This window comes from Tamandua tetradactyla, chromosome 6 (assembly GCF_023851605.1).
Source record: "Tamandua tetradactyla isolate mTamTet1 chromosome 6, mTamTet1.pri, whole genome shotgun sequence".
Lineage (NCBI taxonomy): Eukaryota > Metazoa > Chordata > Mammalia > Pilosa > Myrmecophagidae > Tamandua > Tamandua tetradactyla.
Window position 1 is genome coordinate 4,865,958 of NC_135332.1, and position 26,620 is coordinate 4,892,577.

The 26,620-nt window shown below is 37.6% G+C and overlaps 1 protein-coding gene across 11 annotated transcripts in view; it reads right to left on the reverse strand.

Annotated features, from left to right (window-relative positions):
- STRADA (STE20 related adaptor alpha) overlaps window positions 1-26,403 on the reverse strand; it is a 46,486-nt gene extending 20,083 nt beyond the window's left edge. For 7 of the 11 annotated variants that reach the window (XM_077163547.1, XM_077163553.1, XM_077163552.1 and 4 more), the window contains exons 1-2: window positions 26,275-26,403; window positions 19,907-19,968 (exon numbers count right to left, since the gene is read on the reverse strand). The gene's annotated coding sequence lies outside the window, so the exon portion shown is untranslated. Of the gene's footprint in view, window positions 1-18,956; window positions 19,062-19,906; window positions 19,969-26,274 lie in introns of all 11 variants that reach the window. The other 4 variants (XM_077163548.1, XM_077163545.1, XM_077163549.1 and 1 more) reach the window with 2 other exon arrangements.
- Between the last annotated feature and the right edge of the window lie 217 nt (window positions 26,404-26,620).

Sequence of the window (26,620 nt, forward strand, 5' to 3'; positions counted from 1 at the left end):
CCTTCAATCCGAGGAAGTTTTCTCGTATTATTATTTTGATAATGTTGTCTATTTTCTCAGTTCTCACTGTATGGAATTCCTAATAAAAGTGGACTTCTAGATGAATCTCATAACTTTATACTTGTTTTACTTCTATTTTATACCTCTTTCTTTTCCAGATTTCTTCAACTTTATTTTCCAACCCTTCTCCTAATTTTAAATTTTGGTTATACATTTCTGAGAGCTTTTGCCTTTTCTGGAAAAAGTCTTTTTCATATCACCTTGGTTTTCTTTTATACTTATTTGCAGTTAAGAATTTATATCTAGAATGGCTAAAACATAATACATTATCATCAAGTGGGGTTTATCTCAGGAATGAAAGGTTAGTTTAACATTCAAAAATCAGTATCTATCCAAGTAAATGAGAAAAAAAAAATCATCTCAATAGACAGAGAAAACACACCTGACAAATTAAGCAATTCATGATTTAAAAAACAAAGACAGAAAACCCTCAGACAACTAGGAAAAGAAGGAACTTCTATAACTCAGTAAAAGATATGTATGAAAAATTTATAACCACATTATACTTAGGGGGAAAAGAATGGATGAGTTCTCTCTAAGAACAGAAGCAAAGCAAGAATGTCTTCTCACTACTTCTATTCATCATTAAACTAGAGGTTTGGCCAGTGTAAAAGGGGAAGAAAAAGAAAGAAAAGGCATACAGATTGGAAAGGAAGGTGTAAAACTCTTTATTCATTCACAGACAACATGATTGTATACATAGAAAATTCTAAGGGAAAAAAAATAGACCTAAAAAGTGAATGTAGGCCCCGATCCAAGATGGCGTCTTAGTAAGGTACATGCGTCTTAGTTCCTCCGACTCCAAATCAACTAATAGGTGAACAGAAACAGTACAAAACAACTCCCGGGGCTACAGCAGGGAATGGACACACAGCGTAACCAAGTCTGGGCTGGTTAGTCTGCCTGCGAAACTCAGCTGCGGTGAGTGAGATCCCCGAGTGGCGGGCGATTTCCCGAGCAGCCGCAGCTGCGGCGGTCCGAGCTAACCCCTCCCTCCTTCCGGGGCTGCCTGAGAGACTCGGAGAGACAAGCTTCCCAGCCAAGGCGGCCGGCGCCACACTTTTGCGGGCAGCTTCGAGTCCGCGACTACAAGTCTCGGATCAGAGGGCTATCTAAAGTCTGGGCTGGCAAGTCTGATTCCGAGTCTTGGCTGCGGCAAGACCCCCGAGCGGCCGCAGCTGCGGCGGTCCGAGCTAATCCCTCCCTCCTTCCCGGGCCGGCTGAGAGTATCGGAGAAGTAAGTTCCCCAAGCCGAGGCAGGCGGCGCCCTTCTTTTGCGGGCGGCTTCGAGTCTCGGCTTTAAGTCCGCGGCTACGAGTCCCGGATCAGAGGGCTATCCAAAGTCTGGGCTGGCTAGACTGACTGCGAGACTCGGCTGCAGTGAGACCCCAGAGCGGCGTGCGATCTCCCGATCAGCGGCAGCTGCGGTGGTCCAGCTACTCCCTCCCCCCTTTCCGGGCCGGCTGAGAGTATTGGAGAAGCAAGTTTCCCAAGCCGAGGCAGGTGGCACCCCTCTTTTGCGGGCGGCTTCGAGTCTCTGCTTCAAGTTCGCGGATACGAGTCTCAGATAGGAGGGCTATCCAAGCCGCGGAAGCCCCCCGCCCACGGGAGGCTTCCTGGTCCGGTGGGGAATCCCCCAGGCCCGCTGCGGCCCGCAACCAGCCACAGGGTCCCCTCAAGCCGCGGCAGCTGACGCCCCCACCACGCGCGGCCCCTGAACCAACGGAGAGATCTGGATCCGAAAGCCCCAGGCCACGGAGATCGGTGACTGGGGGAGACCCATTCCAAACACTTGAGACAAACGTGTGCCACGTGCGCCATGTACTGGACAAGATAAGAAAAACAGATCCCAGAGATTTCACAGAAAAATCTTACAATCTTGCTGGGTCCAACACCCAGAGAAATCTGAATAAATGCCCAGACGCCAGCAGCAGAAGATAACTGTCCACGCTCAAAAGATTGAGAATATGGCCCAGTCAAAGGAACAAACCAATAGCTCAAATGAGACACAAGAGCTGAGACAACTAATCCTGAATATACGAACAGAAATGGAAAACCTCTTCAAAAATGAAATCGATAAATTGAGGGAGGACATGAAGAGGACATGGGCTGAACATAAAGAAGAAATAGAAAAACTGAAAAAACAAATCGCAGAACTTATGGAAGTGAAGGATAAAGTAGCAAACATAGAAAAAATAATGGATAGTTACAATGATAGATTTAAAGAGACAGAAGATAGAATTAGTGATTTGGAGGATGGAACATCTGAATTCCAAAAAGAAACAGAAACTATAGGGAAAAGAATGGAGAAATTTGAACAGGGTATCAGGGAACTCAAGGACAATAGGAACCGCACAAATATACGTGTTGTGGGTGTCCCAGAAGGAGAAGAGAAGGGAAAAGGAGGAGAAAAACTAATGGAAGAAATTTTCACTGAAAATTTCCCAACTCTTATGAAAGACCTAAAATTACAGATACAAGAAGTGCAGCGCACCCCAAAGAGATTAGACCCAAATAGGCGTTCTCCAAGACACTTACTAGTTAGAATGTCAGAGGTCAATGAGAAAGAGAGGATCTTGAAAGCAGCAAGAGAAAAACAATCCATCACATACAAGGGAAACCCAATAAGACTATGTGTAGATTTCTCAGCAGAAACCATGGAAGCTAGAAGACAGTGGGATGATATATTTAAAATACTAAAAGAGAAAAACTGCCAACCAAGACTCCTATATCCAGCAAAATTATCCTTCAAAAATGAGGGAGAAATTAAAACATTCTCAGACAAAAAGTCACTGAAAGAATTCGTGACCAAGAGACCAGCTCTGCAAGAAATACTAAAGGGAGCATTAGAGTCAGATACAAAAAGACAGAAGAGAGAGGTATGGAGAAGAGTGTAGAAAGAAGGAAAATCAGATATGATATATATATAATACAAAAGGCAAAACGTTAGAGGAAAATGTTATCCAAACAGTAATAACACTAAATGTCAATGGACTGAATTCCCCAATCAAAAGACATAGATTGGCAGAATGTATTAAAAAACAGGATCCTTCTATATGCTGTCTACAGGAAACACATCTTAGACCCAAAGATAAACATAGGTTGAAAGTGAAAGGTTGGGAAAAGATATTTCATGCAAATAACAACCAGAAAAGAGCAGGAGTAGCTATACTAATATCCAACAAATTAGACTTAAATGTAAAACAGTTAAAAGAGACAAAGAAGGACACTATATACTAATAAAAGGAACAATTAAACATGAAGACATAACAATCATAAATATTTACGCACCGAATCAGAATGCCCCTAAATACGTGAGGAATACACTGCAAACACTGAAAAGGGAAATGGACTCATATACTATAATAGTTGGAGACTTCAACTCACCACTCTCATCAATGGACAGAACATCTAGACAGAAGATCAACAAAGAAATAGAGAATCTGAATATTACTATAAATGAACTAGACTTAATAGACATTTATAGGACATTACATCCCACAACAGCAGGATACACCTTTTTCTCAAGTGCTCATGGATCATTCTCAAAGATAGACCATATACTGGGTCACAAAGCAAGTCTTAACAAATTTAAAAAGATTGAAATCTTACACAACACTTTTTCGGACCATAAAGGAATGATGTTGGAAATCAATAATAGGCAGAGTGCCAGAAAATTCACAAATACGTGGAGGCTCAACAACACACTCCTAAACAACGAGTGGGTCAAAGAAGAAATTGCTAGAGAAATTAGCAAATACCTCGAGGCGAATGAAAATGAAAGCACAACATATCAAAACTTATGGGACGCAGCAAAGGCAGTGCTAAGAGGGAAATTTATTGCTCTAAATGCCTATATCAGAAAAGAAGAAAAGGCAAAAATTCAGGAATTAACTATCCATTTGGAAGAACTGGAGAAAGAACAGCAAGTTAACCCCAAAGCAAGCAAAAGGAAAGAAATAACAAAGATTAGAGCACAAATAAATGAAATTGAAAACATGAAAACAATAGAGAAAATCAATAAGGCCAGAAGTTGGTTCTATGAGAAAATCAATAAGATTGATGGGCCCTTAGCAAGATTGACAAAAAGAAGAAGAGAGAGGATGCAAATAAATAAGATCAGAAATGGAAGAGGAGACATAACTACTGACCTCACAGAAATAAAGGAGGTAATAACAGGATACTATGAACAACTTTACGCTAATAAATACAACAATTTAGAGGAAATGGACGGGTTCCTGGAAAGACATGAACAACCAACTTTGACTCAAGAAGAGATAGATGATCTCAACAAACCAATCACAAGTAAAGAAATCGAAGCAGTCATTCAAAAGCTTCCTAAAAAGAAAAGTCCAGGACCAGACGGCTTCACATGTGAATTCTATCAAACATTCCAGAAAGAATTAGTACCAACTCTCCTCAAACTCTTCAAAAAAATCAAAGTGGAGGGAAAACTACCTAACTCATTCTATGAAGCCAACATTACCCTCATACCAAAACCAGGCAAAGATATTACAAGAAAAGAAAACTACAGGCCGATCTCTCTAATGAATATTGATGCAAAAATCCTCAATAAAATTCTAGCAAATCGTATCCAACAACACATTAAAAGAATTATTCATCATGACCAAGTAGGATTCATCCCAGGTATGCAAGGATGGTTCAACATAAGAAAATCAATTAATGTAATACACCATTATCAACAAATTAAAGCAGAAAAATCACATGATCATCTCAATTGATGCAGAGAAGGCATTTGACAAGATTCAACATCCTTTCCTGTTGAAAACACTTCAAAGGATAGGAATACAAGGGAACTTCCTTAAAATGATAGAGGGAATATATGAAAAACCCACAGCTAATATCATCCTTAATGGGGAAAAATTGAAAACGTTCCCCCTAATATCAGGAACAAGACAAGGATGTCCACTATCACCACTATTATTCAACCTTGTGTTGGAGGTTCTAGCCAGAGCAATTAGACAAGAAAAAGAAATACAAGGCATCAAAATTGGAAAGGAAGAAGTAAAACTATCACTGTTTGCAGACGATATGATACTATACGTCGAAAACCCGGAAAAATCCACAACAAAACTACTAGAGCTAATAAATGAGTACAGCAAAGTAGCAGGTTACAAGATCAACATTCAAAAATCTGTAGCATTTCTATACACTAGCAATGAACAAGCGGAGGGGGAAATCAAGAAACGAATCCCATTTACAATTGCAACTAAAAGAATAAAATACCTAGGAATAAATTTAACTAAAGAGACAAAAGACCTATACAAAGAAAACTACAAAAAACTGCTAAAAGAAATCACAGAAGACCTAAACAGATGGAAGGGCATACCGTGTTCATGGATTGGAAGACTAAATATAGTTAAGATGTCAATCCTACCTAAATTGATTTACAGATTCAATGCAATACCAATCAAAATCCCAACAACTTATTTTTCAGAAATAGAAAAACCAATAAGCAAATTTATCTGGAAAGGCAGGGTGCCCCGAATTGCTAAAAACATCTTGAGGAAAAAAAACGAAGCTGGAGGTCTTGCGCTGCCTGACTTTAAGGCATATTATGAAGCCACAGTGGTCAAAACAGCATGGTATTGGCATAAAGATAGATATATCGACCAATGGAATAGAATAGAGTGCTCAGATATAGACCCTCTCATCTATGGTCATTTGATCTTTGATAAGGGAGTCAAGCCAACTCACCTGGGACAGAACAGTCTCTTCAATAAATGGTGCCTAGAGAACTGGATATCCATATGCAAAAGAATGAAAGAAGACCCATCTCTCACACCCTATACAAAAGTTAACTCAAAATGGATCAAAGATCTAAACATTAGGTCTAAGACCATAGAACAGTTAGAGGAAAATGTAGGGAGATATCTTATGAATCTTACAATTGGAGGCGGTTTTATGGATTTACACCTAAAGCAAGAGCACTGAAGAAGGAAATAAATAAATGGGAACTCGTCAAAATTAAACACTTTTGTGCATCAAAGAACTTCATCAAGAAAGTAGAAAGACAGCCTACACAATGGGAATCAATATTTGGAAACGACATATCAGATAAAGGTCTAGTATCCAGAATTTATAATGAGATTGTTCAACTCAACAACAAAAAGATAGCCAACCCAATTACAAAATGGGAAAAAGACTTGAATAGACACCTCTCAGAGGAGGAAATACAAATGGCCAAAAGACACATGAAGAGATGCTCAATGTCCCTGGCCACTAGAGAAATGCAAATCAAAACCACAATGAGATATCATCTCACACCCACCAGAATGGCCATTATCAACAAAACAGAAAATGACAAGTGCTGGAGAGGATGCGGAGAAAGAGGCACACTTATCCACTGTTGGTGGGAATGTCAAATGGTGCAACCACTGTGGAAAGCAGTTTGGTGGTTCCTCAAAAAGCTGAATATAGAATTGCCATACGATCCAGCAATACCATTGCTGGGAATCTACTCAAAGGAATTAAGGGCAAAAACTCAAACAGACATTTGCACACCAATGTTTATAGCAGCGTTATTTACAATTGCAAAGAGATGGAAACAGCCAAAATGTCCATCAACAGACGAGTGGCTAAACAAACTGTGGTATATACGTACGATGGAATATTATGCAGCGTTAAGACAGGATAAACTTATGAAGCATGTAATAACATGGATGGACCTAGAAAACATTATGCTGAGTGAGTCTAGCCAAAAGCTAAAAGACAAATACTGTATGGTCCCAATGATGTGAATCGACACTCGAGAATAAACTTGGAATATGTCATTGGTAACAGAGTTCAGCAGGAGTTAGAAACAGGGTAAGATAATGGGTAATCGGAGCTGATGGAATACAGACGGTGCAATAGGACTAGATACAAAAACTCAAAAATGGACAGTACAATAATACCTAATTGTAAAGTAATCATGTTAAAATACTGAACGAAGCTGCATCCGAGCTATAGGTTTTTGTTTTGTTTTGTTTTGTTTTGTTCTTATTATTATTACTTTTATTTTTTTTCTCTATATTAACATTCTATATCTTTTTCTGTTATAATGCTAGTTCTTCTAAACCGATGCAAATGTACTAAGAAACGATGATCATGCATCTATGTGATGATGTTAAGAATTACTGATTGCATATGTAGAATGGTATGACGTCTAAAAAAAAAAAAAAAAAATGGTCAGCACAATACTGCCTAATTGTAATGTAATTATCTTGGAACGCTGAATGAAGCTGCATCTGATCTATAGTTTTTTTGTTTGTTTGTTTTGTTTTTTTTTCTCTTATATATTTTTGTACTTTTTATTTTTATTTGTGTTTTCTCTCTGTGTTATCACTTTATTTCTTTTTCTGTTGTAGTGCTATTTCTTTCTCTAAATCGATGCATATGTACTGAGAAATGATGACCATACACCTATGTGATGATATTAAGAATTACTGATTGCATATGTAGAATGGATTGATTTCTATTGTTGTGTTAGTTAATTTTTTTAATTAATAAAAAAAAAAAAGTGAATGTAGCAAAGTGACAGGATATAAGGTCAATACACAATCAACTGTATTTCTACAAACTAACAATGAATAATCAGAAACTGAAATTTAAAAAACAATACCATTTACAATATCAACAAACTCAGAAAATAATTAGAAATAATATTAACAAATTTTGGACCTATATGCTAAAATTTTTAAAGCATTGCTAAGAGAAATTAAAGAAGATATAAATAAATGGAAAAATATGCCATATTCATAGATTTGAAGATTCAACATTGTTGTCAATTCTCTCCATATTGATGAATACATTTAATCCAATCCCAATAAAAACTGCAGCAGGCTTTTAAAAAAGAAATTGAAAAGCTGATTCCAAAATTTATATGGAAGTACAGGGGATCTAAAATAAAATAGCCAAAATACTTTTGAAAAAAGAACAAAGTTAGAAGACTTACACTGTTAGACTGCCAGACTGACTTCAGTCCTACTACCGCAGTGTACTTTGGTATAGGTATAGGGAGAGACATATGGATTAATGGAACAGAACAGAGAATCCAGAAACCCATACATATATGATCAGTTAATTTTCAACAAAGGGGCGAAAATTATTCAATGGGGGAAAATACAGTATGAACACAACTTGATATCTATTTGGAAACAATGACTGTCAACCTTTAACTCATCTCATATGTAAAAATTAACTTGAAATAGAGCATATAGCTAAGCAAAAAAAGCTAAAACTATAAAGCTTCTAAAGAAAACAGAGGAGAAAATTTTTGTAAGGCATAACAGGCAAAGATTTTAAAAACAGAACATTAAAAACATGAAATATAAAAGAAAAAATGATAAACTGAACTTTATCAAGATTAAAAACTTAGGCTTTCAAAAGATACTACCAAGAAAATAAAAAGATTGGCAGTAAATATTTTATGTATATATGTATATCTGACAAAGGACTTTATATAAAGAGTATATAAAGAACTCATACAACTCAATATTAAGACAAACAACACAATTTTTAAAAACGGGCAACACAAATTCATAGACACAAAGTAGATGACAGGATATGGGGTAGGGGTAGAATGGGAGTCAATGCTCAATGAGTGCAGAACTTCTGTCTGAGGTGATGGAAAATTTTTGGTAATGAAAGGGGGTAATGGTACTACAACACTGTAAATGTAATTAATGCCAATGAATTGTATGTTGAAAGTGGTTATAATGGGTAATTTTACACTGCAAATCAGTTACCACAATAAAGAAAAGGCTAGGGGTGGGAGGAGGGGTGGCAACAGATATGTGAAGACACATCACAAAAGAAGATAAATGAATAAGCAAGAACATGAAATGATGCTCAGAATCACTTATCATCAAGGAAATCCGCACTAAAACCACAATGAGATACCACTACATATCCACCATATGGCTAAAAATAAAAAGACTCTCAATACAAAGCATTGACAAGGATACTGACCAACTGGAACTCTCATACATTGCTGGTGAGAATGTAAACTAGTACAGCCACTTTGAAAAACAGTTTAGTAGCTTCTTATGACCAAGCAATCCTACTTCTGCACATCATATGTTCACACAGACTGGTACACAAATGTTCATAACAGCATTATTCATAATAGGCCCAAACTGGAAGCAATCCAGACATCTATCAACTAGTAAATGGATAAACAAAATGTGGTATACACACCAATGTAAACTACTCAGAAATAAAAAGGAGCAAACTATTGATATATGCAACAACACAGATGAATTTGAAGAACAGTATTTGAAGTGAAAGAAGTCAGACACAAAAAACTACATATTGTTTGTCTTCATCTATGAAATTTTATTAAAATATGACAAAGCATGTCAGTGGTTGCCTGGGACTGAGTGGATTCAGGTTCAAAGAAAATGAAGGAAATTTGGGGTGACTAAAATATTCTGTATCTGGAATATGGTGATGGTTAGATGCCTGTTCACACAGCCAAAACTCATCAAACTGTATAATTAAAATGGGTGAATAGTATTGTACACAAATTATACCTTAATAACATTGTTGCTTTTATTTATTTTTTTTATTCTTTTTTTTATTAATTAAAAAAAGAATTAACAGAACAATTAGAAATCATTCCATTCTACATGTACAATCAGTAATTCTTAATAACATCACAGAGTTGCATATTCATCATTTCTTAGTACATTTGCATCGATTTAGAAAAAGAAATAAAAACACAACAGAATAAGAATTAAAACATTAATAGAAAGAAAAAAAAAAAAAAACCTATACCTCACATGCAGCTTCATTCAGTGTTTTAACATAATTGCATTACAATTGGGTAGTATTGTGCTGTCCATTTCTGAGTTTTTATATCCAGTTCCGTTGTACAGTCTGTATCCCTTCAGCTCCAATTACCCCTTCTCTTTTTTTTTTTTTTTTAATTAAGGGAAAAAAAGAAATTAACCCAACATTTAGAAATCATACCATTCTACATATGCAATCAGTAATTCTTAACATCATCACATAGATGCATGATCATCATTTCTTAGTACATTTGCATCAGTTTAGAAAAACTAGCAACATAACCGAAAAAGATATAGAATGTTAATGTAGAGACCAAAAATAAAAGTAATAATAGTAAAGTCAAAACAAAACAAAACAAAACAAAACAAAAACCTATAGCTCAGATGCAGCTTCATTCAGTGTTTTTTTTTTTATTTTTTTTATTAATTAAAAAAAGAATTAACAAAACAATTAGAAATCATTCCAATCTACATGTACAATCAGTAATTCTTAATAACATCACATAGTTGCATATTCATCATTTCTTAGTACATTTGCATCAATTTAGAAAAAGAAATAAAAAGACAACAGAATAAGAATTAAAACAATAATAGAAAGAAAAAAAAACAAAAAAAACAAAAACAAAAAACCTATACCTCACATGCAGCTTCATTCAGTGTTTTAATATAATTGCATTACAATTGGGTAGTATTGTGCTGTCCATTTCTGAGTTTTTATATCCAGTCCCGTTGTACAGTCTGTATCCCTTCATCTCCAATTATCCCTTCTCTTTTTTTTTTTTTTTAATTAACGGAAAAAAAGAAATTAACCCAACATTTAGAGATCATACCATTCTACACATGCAATCATTAATTCTTAACATCATCACATAGATGCATGATCATCATTTCTTAGTACATTTCCATTGGTTTAGAAGAACTAGCAACATAACCGAAAAAGATATAGAATGTTAATATAGAGAAAAAAATAAAAGTAATAATAGTAAAATCAAAACAAAACAAAACAAAACAAAACAAAAACCTATAGCTCAGATGCAGCTTCATTCAGTGTTTTAACATGATTACTTTACAATTAGGTATTATTGTGCTGTCCATTTTTGAGTTTTTGTATCTAGTCCTGTTGCACAGTCTGTATCCCTTCAGCTCCAATTACCCATTATCTTACCCTGTTTCTACCTCCTGCTGGACTCTGTTACCAATGACATTCCAAATTTATTCTCGAATGTCTGTTCACATCAGTGGGACCATACAGTATTTGTCCTTTAGTTTTTGGCTAGACTCACTCAGCATAATGTTCTCTAAGTCCATCCATGTTATTACATGCTTCATAAGTTTATTCTGTCTTAAAGCTGCATAGTATTCCATCGTATGTATATACCACAGTTTGTTTAGCCACTCTTCTGTTGATGGAGATTTCGGCTGTTTCCATCTCTTTGCAATTGTAAATAATGCTGCTATAAACATTGGTGTGCAAATGTCCGTTTGTGTCTTTGCCCTTAAGTCCTTTGAGTAGATTCCCAGCAATGGTATTGCTGGGTCGTATGGCAATTCTATATTCAGCTTTTTGAGGAACCGCCAAACTGCCTTCCACAGTGGTTGCACCATTTGACATTCCCACCAACAGTGGATAAGTGTGTCTCTTTCACCGCATCCTCTCCAGCACTTGTCATTTTCTGTTTTGTTGATAATGGCCATTCTGGTGGGTGTGAGATGATATCTCATTGTGGTTTTGATTTGCATTTCTCTAATGTCCAGGGACATTGAGCATCTCTTCATGTGCCTTTTGGCCATTTGTATTTCCTCTTCTGATAGGTGTCTGTTCAAGTCTTTTTCCCATTTTGTAATTGGGTTGGCTGTCTTTTTGTTGTTGAGATGAACAATCTCTTTATAAATTCTGGATACTAGACCTTTATCTGATATATCATTTCCAAATATTGTCTCCCATTGTTTAGGCTGTCTTTCTACTTTCTTGATGAAGTTCTTTGCTGCACAAAAGTGTTTAATTTTGAGGAGCTCCCATTTATTTATTTCCTTCTTCAGTATTCTTGCTTTAGGTTTAGGTCCATAAAACCGCCTCCAGTTGTAAGATCCATAAGATATCTCCCAACATTTTCCTCTAACTGTTTTATGGTCTTAGACCTAATGTTTAGATCTTTGATCCATTTTGAGTTAACTTTTGTATAGGGTGTGAGAGATGGGTCTTCTTTCATTCTTTTGCATATGGATATCCAGTTCTCTAGGCACCATTTATTGAAGAGACTGTTCTGTCCCAGGTGAGTTGGCTTGACTGCCTTATCAAAGATCAAATGTCCATAGATGAGAGGGTCTATATCTGAGCACTCTATTCGATTCCATTGGTCGATATATCTATCTTTATGCCAATACCATGCTGTTTTGACCACTGTGGCTTCATAATATGCCTTAAAGTCCGGCATCGCTAGACCTCCAGCTTTGTTTTTTTTCCTCAAGATGTTTTTAGCAATTCGCGGCACCCTGCCCTTCCAGATAAATTTGCTTATTGGTTTTTCTGTTTCTGATAAATAAGTTGTTGGGATTTTGATTGGTATTGCATTGAATCTGTAGATCAATTTAGGTAGGATTGACATCCTAACTATATTTAGTCTTCCAATCCATGAACACAGTATGCCCTTCCATCTATTTAGGTCTTCTGTGATTTCTTTTAACAGTTTTTTGTAGTTTTCTTTATATAGGTTTTTTGTCTCTTTAGTTAAATTTATTCCTAGGTATTTTATTCTTTTAGTTGCAATTATAAATGGGATTCGTTTCTTGATTTCCCCCTCAGCTTGTTCATTACTAGTGTATAGAAATGCTACAGATTTTTGAATGTTGATCTTGTAACCTGCTACTTTGCTGTACTCATTTATTAGCTCTAGTAGTTTTGTTGTGGATTTTTCCGGGTTTTCGACGTATAGTATCATATCGTCTGCAAACAGTGATAGTTTTACTTCTTCCTTTCCAATTTTGATGCCTTGTATTTCTTTTTCTTGTCTAATTGCTCTGGCTAGAACCTCCAACACAATGTTGAATAATAGTGGTGATAGTGGACATCCTTGTCTTGTTCCTGATCTTAGGGGGAAAGTTTTCAATTTTTCCCCATTGAGGATGATATTAGCTGTGGGTTTTTCATATATTCCCTCTATCATTTTAAGGAAGTTCCCTTGTATTCCTATATTTTGAAGTGTTTTCAACAGGAAAGGATGTTGAATCTTGTCAAATGCCTTCTCTGCATCAATTGAGATGATCCTGTGATTTTTCTGCTTTGATTTGTTGATATGGTGTATTACATTAATTGATTTTCTTATGTTGAACCATCCTTGCATACCTGGGATGAATCCTACTTGGTCATGATGTATAATTCTTTTAATGTGTTGTTGGATACGATTTGCTAGAATTTTATTGAGGATTTTTGCATCTATATTCATTAGAGAGATTGGTCTGTAGTTTTCTTTTTTTGTAATATCTTTGCCTGGTTTTGGTATGAGGGTGATGTTGGCTTCATAGAATGAATTAGGTAGTTTTCCCTCCACTTCGATTTTTTTGAAGAGTTTGAGGAGAGTTGGTACTAATTCTTTCTGGAATGTTTGGTAGAATTCACATGTGAAGCCATCTGGTCTTAGACTTTTCTTTTTAGGAAGCTTTTGAATGACTAATTCAATTTCTTTACTTGTGATTGGTTTGTTGAGGTCATCTATGTCTTCTTGAGTCAAAGTTGGTTGTTCATGTCTTTCCAGGAACCTGTCCATTTCATCTAAATTGTTGTATTTATTAGCATAAAGTTGTTCATAGTATTCTGTTATTACCTCCTTTATTTCTGTGAGGTCAGTAGTTATGTCTCCTCTTCCATTTCTGATCTTATTTATTTGCATCCTCTCTCTTCTTCTTTTTGTCAATCTTGATAAGGGCCCATCAATCTTATTGATTTTCTCATAGAACCAACTTCTGGTCTTATTGATTTTCTCTATTGTTTTCAATTTCATTTATTTCTGCTCTGATCTTTGTTATTTCTTTCCTTTTGCTTGCTTTGGGGTTAGTTTGCTGTTCTTTCTCCAGTTCTTCCAAGTGGACAGTTAATTCCTGCATTTTTGCCTTTTCTTCTTTTCTGATATAGGCATTTAGGGCAATAAATTTCCCTCTTAGCACTGCCTTTGCTGCATCCCTTAAGTTTTGATATGTTGTGCTTTCATTTTCATTTGCCTCAAGGTATTTACTAATTTCTCTTGCAATTTCTTCTTTGACCCACTCGTTGTTTAAGAGTGTGTTGTTGAGCCTCCACGTATTTGTGAATTTTCTGGCATTCCGCCTATTATTAATTTCCAACGTCATTCCTTTATGATCCGAGAAAGTGTTGTGTATGATTTCAATCTTTTTAAATTTGTTAAGACTTGCTTTGTGACCCAGCATATGGTCTATCTTTGAGAATGATCCATGAGCACTTGAGAAAAAGGTGTATCCTGCTGTTGTGGGATTTAATGTCCTATAAATGTCTGTTAAGTCTAGCTCCTTTATAGTAATATTCAGATTCTCTATTTCTTTATTGATCCTCTGTCTAGATGTTCTGTCCATTGATAAGAGTGGGGAATTGAAGTCTCCAACTATTATGGTATTTGTGTCTATTTCCTTTTTCAGTGTTTGCAGTGTATTCCTCACGTATTTTGGGGCATTCTGGTTCGGTGCATAAATATTTATGATTGTTATGTCTTCTTGTTTAATTGTTCCTTTTATTAGTATATAGTGTCCTTCTTTGTCTCTTTAACTGTTTTACATTTGAAGTCTAACTTGTTGGATATTAGTATAGCCACTCCTGCTATTTTCTGGTTGTTATTTGCATGAAATATCTTTTCCCAACCTTTCACTTTCAACCTATGTTTATCTTTGGGTCTAAGATGTGTTTCCTGTAGACAGCATATAGAAGGATCCTGTTTTTTAATCCATTCTGCCAGTCTATGTCTTTTGATTGGGGAATTCAGTCCATTAACATTTAGTGTTATTACTGTTTGGATAATATTTTCCTCTAACATTTTGCCTTTTGTATTATATATATATCTGATTTTCCTTCTTTCTACACTCTTCTCCATACCTCTCTCTTCTGTCTTTTTGTGTCTGACTCTAGTGCCCCCTTTAGTATTTCTTGCAGAGCTGGTCTCTTGGTCACAAATTCTCTCAGTGACTTTTTGTCTGAGAATGTTTTAATTTCTCCCTCATTTTTGAAGGACAATTTTGCTGGATATAGGAGTCTTGGTTGGCAGTTTTTCTCTTTTAGTAATTTAAATATATCATCCCACTGTCTTCTAGCCTCCATGGTTTCTGCTGAGAAATCTACACATAGTCTTATTGGGTTTCCCTTGTATGTGATGGATTGTTTTTCTCTTGCTGCTTTCAAGATCCTCTCTTTCTCTTTGACCTCTGACATTCTAACTAGTAAGTGTCTTGGAGAATGCCTATTTGGGTCTGTTCTCTTTGGGGCGCGCTCCACTTCTTGGATCTGTAATTTTAGGTCTTTCATAAGAGTTGGGAAATTTTCAGTGAAAATTTCTTCCGTTAGTTTTTCTCCTCCTTTTCCCTTCTCTTCTCCTTCTGGGACACCCACAACACGTATATTTGTGCACTTCATATTGTCCTTCAGTTCCCTGATACCCTGTTCAAATTTTTCCATTCTTTTCCCTATAGTTTCTGTTTCTTTTTGGAATTCAGATGTTCCATCCTCCAAATCACTAATTCTATCTTCTGTCTCTTTGAATCTATCATTGTAGATATCCATTGTTTTTTCTATCTTTTCTACTTTGTCCTTCACTTCCATAAGTTCTGTGATTTGTTTTTTCAGTTTTTCTATTTCTTCTTTATGTTCAGCCCATGTCTTCTTCATGTCCTCCCTCAATTTATCGATTTCGTTTTTGAAGAGGTTTTCCATTTCTGTTCGTATATTCAGCATTAGTTGTCTCAGCTCCTGTATCTCATTTGAACTATTGGTTTGTTCCTTTGACTGGGCCATATTTTCAATTATTTGAGCGTGATCCGTTATCTTCTGTTGGCGTCTGCGCATTTAGACAGATTTCCCTGGGTATTGGATCCAAAAGTTTGGAAGATTTTTCTGTGAAATCTCTGTGTTCTGTTTTTCTTATCCTGCCCAGTAGGTGGCGCTCGTGGCACACGTTTGACTGCGGGTCCCACCAGTAAAAGGTGCTGTGGGACCTTTAACTTTGGAAAACTCTCGCCGTCCGGGAGGTTCGCTAGCCGAAGCGGCTTGGAAGAGTTCGAGCCGGCCCGGGGTCAGAACGCGGGGAGGATTGCTGGACTCTGCAGCCCGGGAAAGCGCCTGTCCGAATTTCCTAGTCGCCCGGGCGACAAGCGTGGCGGGAGGGCGCCAGCGGCAGCGGCCCGCCCGGGAGAGTGCACGTTCCCGGGGAGTCACGGGTTTGGAAGGGACCTCCCCCACCCGTCACCGTTCTCCGCGGCCTGGGGATTTCCCATCCAATTCTCTCAGTTGGTCCGGGGGGCCGTGCGTGGTGTGGGCGCCAGCCGCCACGGTCTCAGGGGACCGCCTCTCCAATTCTCCCAGCCGGCCCGGGAAGGGGGAAGGGAGTGACTCCGGCCGCTTGCCGCCCCGCCCGGTGAAGCCCGCGTGCCTCGGCGATCTCACCAGAGCGGCTTCTCTCAGCCAGCCAGCCGTTCCAGGATGGGGCGCGCTGTCTTTTTTATCTCTGTTGTGGCTTTGGGCGCTGTTCTGTATCGTTTCTACTCCCCTAGTAGCTGTCCTGGAGAAGAAACTAAGATCCGCGCGTCTTACTAAGCCGCCATCTTCTCCGGAAGTCTGCTTTTATTTTTGTTGATTTTTTTTTTTTCAAAAAACATACTGTTGTGGTGCAAGGGTAATTCAGTGGTAGAATTCTTGCCTGCCATGCAGGAGATATGGCTTCAGTTCCCAGTCCTTGTGCTCCCACCAAAAAAAATTTTCAACAAATGGTGCTGCAATAACAGGATAGTCACATGGAAAAAAATGAAATGTGACCACCACCATACAGCATATAAACAAACAAAAAACATACTGTTAATACAAGCCATAATGTGATAAATCTCAGAAACACTGCACTGCACTAAAGATTCAGACCAGAAGAGCATAACTACACGATTTCATTTACAAAAACTTCTAGAACAGGCAAAGCTAATCTACTATGACAGAATGCAGATTGCTGGTTGCGTAAGACGAGAAATGAGATGGGGAATGACTTCAAGAGCACAACAAAACTTGCAGATGACAAAAATGCTCTATATCTTTATTGTGTGGTGGTTACATGAGTGTGTACATATATCAAAACTCAAAAAGTATACCTATAACATAGGTACATTTCACTGTAGGTAAATTATATCTCAGTAAAGTTGATTTTTAAAACAAAATGACTACAGTAAAAAAAAAAAGAATATGTTATCAGAAATGCTTTTGAAGAATCTGGAAAAAACCTCTCATATTTTCATTCTTATTTTGAGGTAGGTTGGGGCTCTCAGTGATATAGCATTGGGGTTGGGGAGACAGGAATAGGACTTAATATGGAACACAGAGTACTAGGAATTCTTATAAGAACTGCTTCAGAGAAATCAGCAATGGTTCGCAATCCAGGGAGAGGAAGCCTTTTAAAACCATTTGTAGATTTTTATCAAATTGCATATACTCATCCCAATCTCCACTTTGATATAATTATAGAAGCTGCCCAGTTGAGAATCACTCATTTATCCCTTCATGAAATATTAAAAACAAAAACAAAAATGTTAAAAACAGATTAAATTTGAAAGAAAAAAAGAACACTATGAGAATGCACGTTGCTTAATAACATAAACATAGACCATCTAAAAATGGTAACCATTAACCAAATGTGTTTTAAATTTACATTTAAATTAAATAAAATTAAAATTTAGTTTCCTCAGCTGTATTATCCACATTTCAAGTGTTCAACAGCCCACATGGCTAATGGATACTCAAATAGACTGCACAGATATAGAACCTATCCAGTACCACAGAAGGTCTATTAATAGCATTGTTCTATAGCATTATTTTATTTATTTATTTATATTTCTATCTATCTATCTATCTACCTATTTGGCATGGGCAGACTCTGGGAATCGAGCCCAGGTCTCTGGCATGGCAGGCAAGAATTCTGCCACGGAGCCACTGTTGCACCGTGCTTAGTATTATTTTATTATAATAATTTAGGAATTGGAAACAATATAAATGTTAAATAAAAAGTTAATTATATTACAGTCATATAATTGAATACAACTGTGTTGAGATCGATACGTACCTTTTCTATATAAGAGAATGCTTAATTTTCAGGTCTCTCCTAGGAAGGCAAATAGCCAGCTCATCCAGAAACAGTATAGAGGAAAAGCTTGAAAAGTGGGGAAGAGGAAGAATGTACCCACAGTTTATCCTTTTGAAAATTCTTAACTGGCCTGTTCAGTCCTATGTAGGGTTCATATGAAATAAACCCACAGGGAAAAGTCACCTAATTTAGTTCCCCTGATAAACATTTGGAAACAGTTTATCTTGAAGGAAACACTGTAAGTCCTACTCTCAAGGTTAAGTGTTAGTGCCACAGGTCATTTATTCTCTTTTCCTTGTTGTTATCTTTAATAGCCACGGTAGGTACTTCACAGTTACTATCTTAAAATTTTTCCAGATAGTATTTTGTTGTCATGCTATATGGTGTAGGAATAGGAGTTCAATCATGTTTGTGTGTGTGTGTGTGTGTGTGTGTGTGTGTGTGTGTATGTGCGTGAGAGAGAGAGAGAAAATAACAGGTTAAAACAATTTTCTAAAAAGATTTTGGGCATGCCAATGGGCACAAGCTATGTATATTTTTGGAAAGAAGCAGTATGTGCTCCTATTCAGTATGAGGCTTTATATCTCTGTTAAGTCATAGATCTAGATCTAACTGACAACAAAACAGTAGTATTCCTGGCATTTGTCAGAGTACAATCTTAAACTCACATCACCCTCATATTTCTCCAAAGCCCAGTTGAAAGAAATATTTCTTAAAGATTGGGTTTGTGTAGAAAAGAGTTAACAGAATAGGCCTGTTAACTGCTTACCTTAAAAAGTCCTGCTTATAAGGTTGGCCTTCGGCTGGTATGTGGGAACTTGGATTTGGAGAGAGTTTCCATCATACCCAGGATGATAAGAATGTCTTAGTGGGCCTAAACGATTTGTACAAAAAAATACGACTTATGCTGAACACCTGCTTTCCTTATAGGAATCTAGAATTTTGGTACAAGCCAGGCAGAGGGATAGATCTGTCCAGCAGAACAGTAGGGGCTCTTAAGCAAGGCTGGAGCTACAAGGAGGGAGAAGTGGGGCTAAAAACAAGTCCCTAGACTAGCACTTATGCCCATGTATCCTCTACCCATCCTCACCAGCTGATTAGCCCTGGTCAAGTGCACAGAGTGCCCAGTTAGCTTTTCTATTTCCTTATTCTTTATGTACAAGTGAATTACAAGGATCATCATACATGTGAAAAAGACTATAGCATTAAACACACACATACCCCCTATAAATTTACAGAGCAACCAACCCCAGAGAAAAGAGGGATAAAATACTGTTCTCCAAAGACCAAAAAAGACTGTAATACAGAAAACAAGAAAGAATTTTTAGAAATTATAAATAACGGAAATTCAAAATTCAATGAAGAAAATAAAAGAAATCTTCCAGATCACAAAGCAAAATGACAGATGAAAAACATTAGGAGAAAAAGTAAAAAGCAAAGAAGATCAAGTAAAGGGAAATAATAGGAGTACCATAAAAATATGAAGAAGAAAATATTAAGAAATGGAGAAGAAAAACAAGTTACGTACAATGGAACAAGAATCAGATTGAATTAAAACTTCTTAAAAACATTACAGGGTGCTAGAACAAATGGAATAAGGTCCTCAATGTCTGATGGAAAATTGTTTTGAACTAGAGTTCTATACTCAAATGAACTACACTTAAGTGCAAGAGCAAAATAATTTGTCAGACATTAAAGAACAACAACAAAAAAACTTACCTCCCACGTATGTTTTTTAATGAATTACTTGATGATGTACTTCAGCAAAATGAGGCTAAAATCTAAGAAAAAAGGAAGATATAACAAAAAATGATGAGTCCATTGAAAAGAAATCTCAGGATGACAGCAATGAGGCAGATCAAGAAAGGGATTCGTCAAAATTAAAACATAGCAGTTTCAGGGACAACGTGGGAAGTAGCTTTTTTTTTCTCAAAAAGAAAACAGAAAGGCAATCAGAAATTCCCACAAAAATTAAAATTGGTATAAACAGTCAAGTCCAAATTTGAAACTAACTTAAATGTGACGGACGTACTTTTGGGCAGTTGAGCAACGAAGATAAGAAAGAAAAATCTATTTGGCCTTGAATGGCATGGAGGTTAAGATAATGGAACTACAGAGGATATCACCTGGCTGCTTTGTGAACAATACTTACAAAATTATAAAGTAAACGCTTACTCTAAGCTTTCAAGTTTTAGAATGGAACTACAAAGTGCAACGGACTTAATTATGATTATAGAACGGAATGTGAATATCATCATATTTGAAAATATGAAGGTAAAGGTTCAGTTGAGAGAAGAAGGAAAATGGAAGGGAGAAGGAGATAGAGGAATGCTTATGGAAGCTAACATCCTCGTCTTCCCACAAGGGAAAAGGTAATGCTTAAAGTTGATAGAATAAGAAATAGAGAGTTATGTATATTATTTAAAGCTACAAAGGTAATCGACAGAATTGAAAATATAGTGACTCAACTATCAAAAACTGAGAGGGAGGGAAGAGCAGATGGTAGTGAGTGAAATTTTCAGATCTAAGCATGCTGTTTAGAATTATGGGTGTCTATCATAAGAACTAAAACCAGAAATGGTTACTGGAAAACAGACATAGGAATGGGGAGAAGTGGAGCCGAGATGATTCTGCTTTCCATTTTTTTTTTAAACAGGGCGGGCCTCGGTGGCTCAGCAGGCAGAATTCTTACCTGCCATGCCAGAAAAACTGGGTTTGATTCCCAGTGCCAGCCCATGTGAAAAAAAAAAAAAAGCCAATATGCAGTATTTCTTATATAGAATTTTAACTTTTAAAAAGTCATCTAAACTAAAAAAAAAAGTCATCTGATATATCCATATTTTTTTATTTATTAATTTAAAAAAATTAACAACAAACAAAAACATTAACATATCATTCCATTCTACATATATAATCAGTAATTCTTAATATCATCACATAGTTGGATATTCCTCATTTCTTAGAACATTTGCATCGATTTAGAAAAAGAAATAAAAAGACAACAGAAAAAGAAATAAAACAGTAACAGAAAAAAAAAAGATTATACATACCATACCCCTTATCCCTCGCTTTCATTTATCACTAGCATTTCAAACTAAATTTATTTTAACATTTGTTCCCCCTATTATTTATTTTTATTCCATTTGTTCTACTTGTCTGTTGATATGGTAGATAAAAGGAGCATCAGACACAAGGTTTTCACAATCACAGAGTCACATTGTGAAAGCTATATTCATTCGTATTTTAAAACTTCAACTTCTGTATGAGACTAAAAGGAGAGATGTTTATTGGGTGCAAAATTTATATTCTGGGTAGCCCGTTTCCTAATCTAACTTGTACGGTCAATTTAGTTGAACACCATAAGTACATGGAATTTTGAAGAGGGTGTGAGATTTTGTAGGTATGTCCAGGTTAGTGTGATGCCCTGATAAATACGAGTGATTTGGGCAATGAATAAAGAAATATTTGTAAAGTCCCCTTGTGGGAATAGGGAGTAAGGAGGAAATATTCAACTTCCCCATTTGGATAATTTCTGATATTCTTGCAAGCAGTGGGGACAACCAAATCAATAGGCCAGGCCCTTGATCCTGGAGTTCATCCCTACAAAACTTATTTCTGCTACAAAGGATAGACTAAGTCTACTTAAAATTATGTCTAAGAGTCACCCCTAGAGAACCTCTTTTGGGCTCAAATGTGGCCTGTCTCTCAGTAGGTGAACTCACTGCCCTCTCTCCTACGTGGGACATGACTCCCAGGAGTGTAAATCTCCTTGGCTACAAGCCACCCAGGATCAAGAGATCAAGGAAAGCCTTCTTGACCAAAGGGGGAAAGAGAGAAATGAGACAAAAAAGTTTCAGCGGCTGAGGGAGTTCAAACAAAGTTGAGAGGTTATCCTGGTGATTATTCTTATACATTATACAGATATCCCTTTTTAGTTTATGGTGTATTTGGAATGGCTAGAGGGAAATACCTTAAACTGTTGAGCTGTGTTCCAGTACCCTAGATTCTTGAAGACAACTATACAAAGATATATTGTTTACAATGTGACTGTGTGATTGTGAAAAGCTTGTGTCCAATGCTCCTTATATCCAGGGTATGGATAGATGATTTAAAAAATGTGGACAATAAAATAAATAAATAATAGGGGGGACAAAGGGTAAAATAAATTGGGTAGATGGAAACACTAGCGGTCAATGAGAGGGAGGGGTAAGGTGTATGGTATGTGTGAACTTTTTCTTTTTTCTTTTCATTTTTCTGGAGTGATACAAATGTTTTAAAAAATGATCATGGTGATGAATGCACAACTATGTGATGAAATTGTGAGCCATTCATTATACACCATGTATTGAATGTATGTGTGTGAAGATTTCTCAATTGTAAAAAAAAGAGGATAAAAAAAAAATAGAGTAGCTCTACCTAATAATTAGAGGTCTATGCTACAACAATTTTGAAGGACTTTTCTAGTTACAGATTAAATCTTGTACAAATAAACTTTGTATGATATTAAAATCACTATGCTGCATTCAAATTTCCTTAAAATGTAAAATTCAAAGTAGAAGCCGGGAGACGGATATTTAAAAGAACATATCCACTTGCACCAAAAATTTTTAATAAAATATAAACATCAGCAAAGCAATATTACTAGTAGACAGTACAATACTAGGTTTATTATTTAGAAGCAGGCTTAAATGATATTTAAGATTCTACCTCTACAGGAGTCTATAATTTAAATCAATTCTAAAGAAAAATAAGGTATTAGTCTGACTAGTATGACTAAATCCTATACACTTACTTTTCACAACTGTCTTTCTTTAAATATTAGCAATAGAATATCATGATATATTTATTTCCATTAAAAGTGCAGATATAAATATCATACAGTGGTTCATACACTTAGACTGGAAAAGGGCATGGGGTCTTAAAAAACCGAGGATTCAGGCTGGGGACAGACTGAGGGGATAACCAGGAGCAGCTTTCATCATCCTCAAACACAGGGTCCAGTGCCTGACCTTAGAGACATAAAAAGGTATAAGACATGCTCCTGGAAAGCAAGGAATTTACAATCTAGCTGTGGTAGCAGCTCACATATGATAAATAACAATACAAGGAAGCGTACATGTAGAAATGAGCAACAGACACTCCTTACAGAGTTCAGCAAAGAGAAACATTACTGTGAACTAGAATGATGCTGTACAATTTTACTAAAGGGATATGACTTGAATGTCAAAGAGAAATAAGAAAAAGGGATTCCACACAGAATAATCAGAATAGCTACTGATTATTTGGTGCTTACTATGTCTCGCCCACAGGTGTAAAGCACAGCTTCTAGAATAGGACCTACCAAATAGTGACCAAAGAGGCTGAGAAGTGTGCTCAGCACTGTGCATATACACTCCAATTAGTACAAGGGCAGCTACAGAAGCAGAACTCTGGGTATGTGACAACAACGAATAAGCTTTAAGTGCAAGCTGGAGTATGGATTTGATTCAGCATGCAGTAGGAGGCCACATTAGGTTTTGAACAAAAAGGTAACAAACAAAACAGTGGTCTATGATAGGTCTCTCAAACTTTACTGTGCATGCAAATCACCTGTAGATATTGTTAAAATGCAAATTTTAATTCAGAGAGTCTGGGGTGGGGCCTGGCATTTCTAACAAACTTCCATATGATGGTATACTGTTGATCTGTAGAACATCACGTATGTTTGAGCCTTGTTCTAAGGAACATTCTATGGAATATTAACCTGCAAAAGGATTGGGTGGGGGTGGGGGTGGGGGTGAGGAGGATCTAGAGAAAGGAATACCAGTTAGAATACACATATAGTGGACCAGATTTATTATGGTGATAAGAGCCGGAGGCAGAGGGAATGTTAAGAAACAGACAGATGGGGATAAAGGAAAAGTAAATAAATTATAAAGTATTTGGAGTTTGAAAAGACCCCAGAAGTCATCTAGCCAACTCATCTACCTTTCAGATTTTATAAACTCTTGGGTATATGGTTCATTAGACTCTGCTTGTAAACTTCCAGTACCAAAAACTCACTACTTCATCAGGGAGGCCATTTTGCCTTCAGACAACTCTGATGATCGACTTAATAGTGCCTGAGCAATGGGAGAACAGTTGTATGTCAATGACAAAAATTGGTAAGCTCAATGGTGTAAGTGGTTTTGTTGTAAGGATGAGTTTGAGTTTTCAAATCATATTGAGGTTGAGAAAGCAGTTATATATGCCAAGTGGAAATATATAGCATTCAGTTAGAAAATCAGGACTGATGTCAAAGAGGAAGTTAGCTGCTAAAGCTATTAGAGTGAAAGAAATTCATCAAAGGAGAAAATGGTGAGAGAAAAGCAAAAGTCTGGGAAAGAAGCCTAGGGATAGATTCACATTTAGAGGATGGAATTCGAAAGGCAGGTAGGCCATGGAACCCAAAGAAAAAACTTTAAAGATCCCACTTACTCTGCCTGGATACCCTCCCCTTCCCCAACATGGCTAACTCTGATCCCTCAGTATTAAACTCAGGTGTTGGTGCTACCAAAGGTCCTCCTTGACCCCTTCCTTACCTGTGTTAGACATTTTGCCTTTGTATTCAACCCCTACCAACTACCACACTAATGGCCTGTTTATCTGCCTCCACTAGAGGGCAGATAATGCATCTCTTCACAGTTGCATTCCCAGGGGCTAACACGCCCAGCACATAACATAGGTACTCGCATATTATTTGTTAAATAATGTAAGCAAGCAAACACTTATGGTGAGCTTACTATGTTCCCAGCACTTGCTAAATGGTTCATGGAGATCAATTCACAAGGAGTATTACCATGCCCATTTTATGGATCAGGTAATTAAGTCTCAGGGAGGTTAAATATCCGAGGGTACAGAGCCAAACGGGAGAAGACAGATTTGACCTGTTCCAAAGTCGGTGCTCTAGAACACTGACAGAGTGTTTAATAGAGAATTTCAGGGAGAAGTTTCAAGACTGGATGTGCAAAAATAAAATGATGACTGAGAAGGAATCACCTGATTTACCAATGCTGTTGAATGGGTGACAAATGGTACAGAAAAGAGAATTCATTTATCATGATTTTTAATTTTTTTTTCCTTTTCCCTTATTTTTGTCACTTGTTTTCTAAATTTCTCCCCGTCTGGGGTTACAACTTTGAAAACTGCACTTGACCACTTCAGCAATTCAACTAATGGTTAGATTAAGCTCCTGGCCCGAAACAGATCATAAGAGAGATCCGTTTTCTTCATTAACTCTCTGGAACAAGACACCGTCTTAAGTGTTTCTGGGAAATATGAATCAGTCAATGAAAGGCTGTTTTGATGCCGCAAATACATATTCGCACACTGTTCTACTTCAACAGATATTATAACTGAAAAGGGACCAACTGGATGGCTTTTCCTCTTTCAATACAGAAAGGGCAAAGTCAAGTTAAACTGTGCCTGAGTACCTTAACTGAAGGAAGGGCAGAAAGTTAGTTCCTCATTTCTTGAAAATTATTGTTATTAGCCATTCCCTTTACTCGGCGCTCATTTCCCTACTGCCACCTCCATCTCCTTTAAAAATGTGTGGGCACTTAAACATTCTCGCTAAACAAAAAGACAATTAGAAGTTTTTTGTTCTGGCAGATTCGGGGAGTCACCTAGATCTTGTGTCCTTATGGAGGCTTGACCCCGCTGCTCGTCCAGCCAAGGGATGAGATGGGGATGTGCGGGGCGGGGGACAGGGGGAGCGGGATGGAGCGGGGAGAACATAGCATCTGCCTCCTCTTTGCCTGAGGTCAAACTGAACCGGGCCCAGGTTCCCGAGCTAGAAGTCCCGGGAGAAGGAAAACAGGAGTCGCCGCTCCCGATCTGCAGCCCCGCTCCGGCGTCTCCCAGGGAGGCCCAGGCCTATTGTGCTCTCAGGCTGCAGCCCCTCGTAGCTCGGATCGAGGAGGAAGCGAGTCAAGTGTGCCCGGGGAGGGCTAGGGTGGCCCCAGGATGGCCGCTTTGACGAAGGCCCGCCCCCGAGGAGATGGAATCGGCAACAGGGCGAGCAGAGACTGAGCCCGGGAGCGCACCAGGCGGCCCCGCCAGCCCGGTACCTGGTCCTGGAGTTAGCTAGCCGTTCCGACCGCGTCTCAGCTCCGCCTCCTCAGTTGATGGCCGCGCCGCAGCCGAGCTGGTTGCTGGGAGGGAGGGACGCAACGTGCCATGCGCAGTAGAGGGGCTCGGGGAGGGTCGATGGAGCGCTCCACCCCGCCCGACGCGGATGGGAAAACCTGGAGCGCTCGCTGCGGAGCGGTTTAGCCCGTTATCTCCCACGAAGCAGGTCCTGTCTGAGGGCGTTCCGTCTCTAAGGCGGGGCGCTGTCTCGAGAAAAGTCTGTGGAAGCCAAAGACCTGACTTGCAGTGGGGGCGGCGTACGTGTAAAAGAGCTCCCCAGAACCT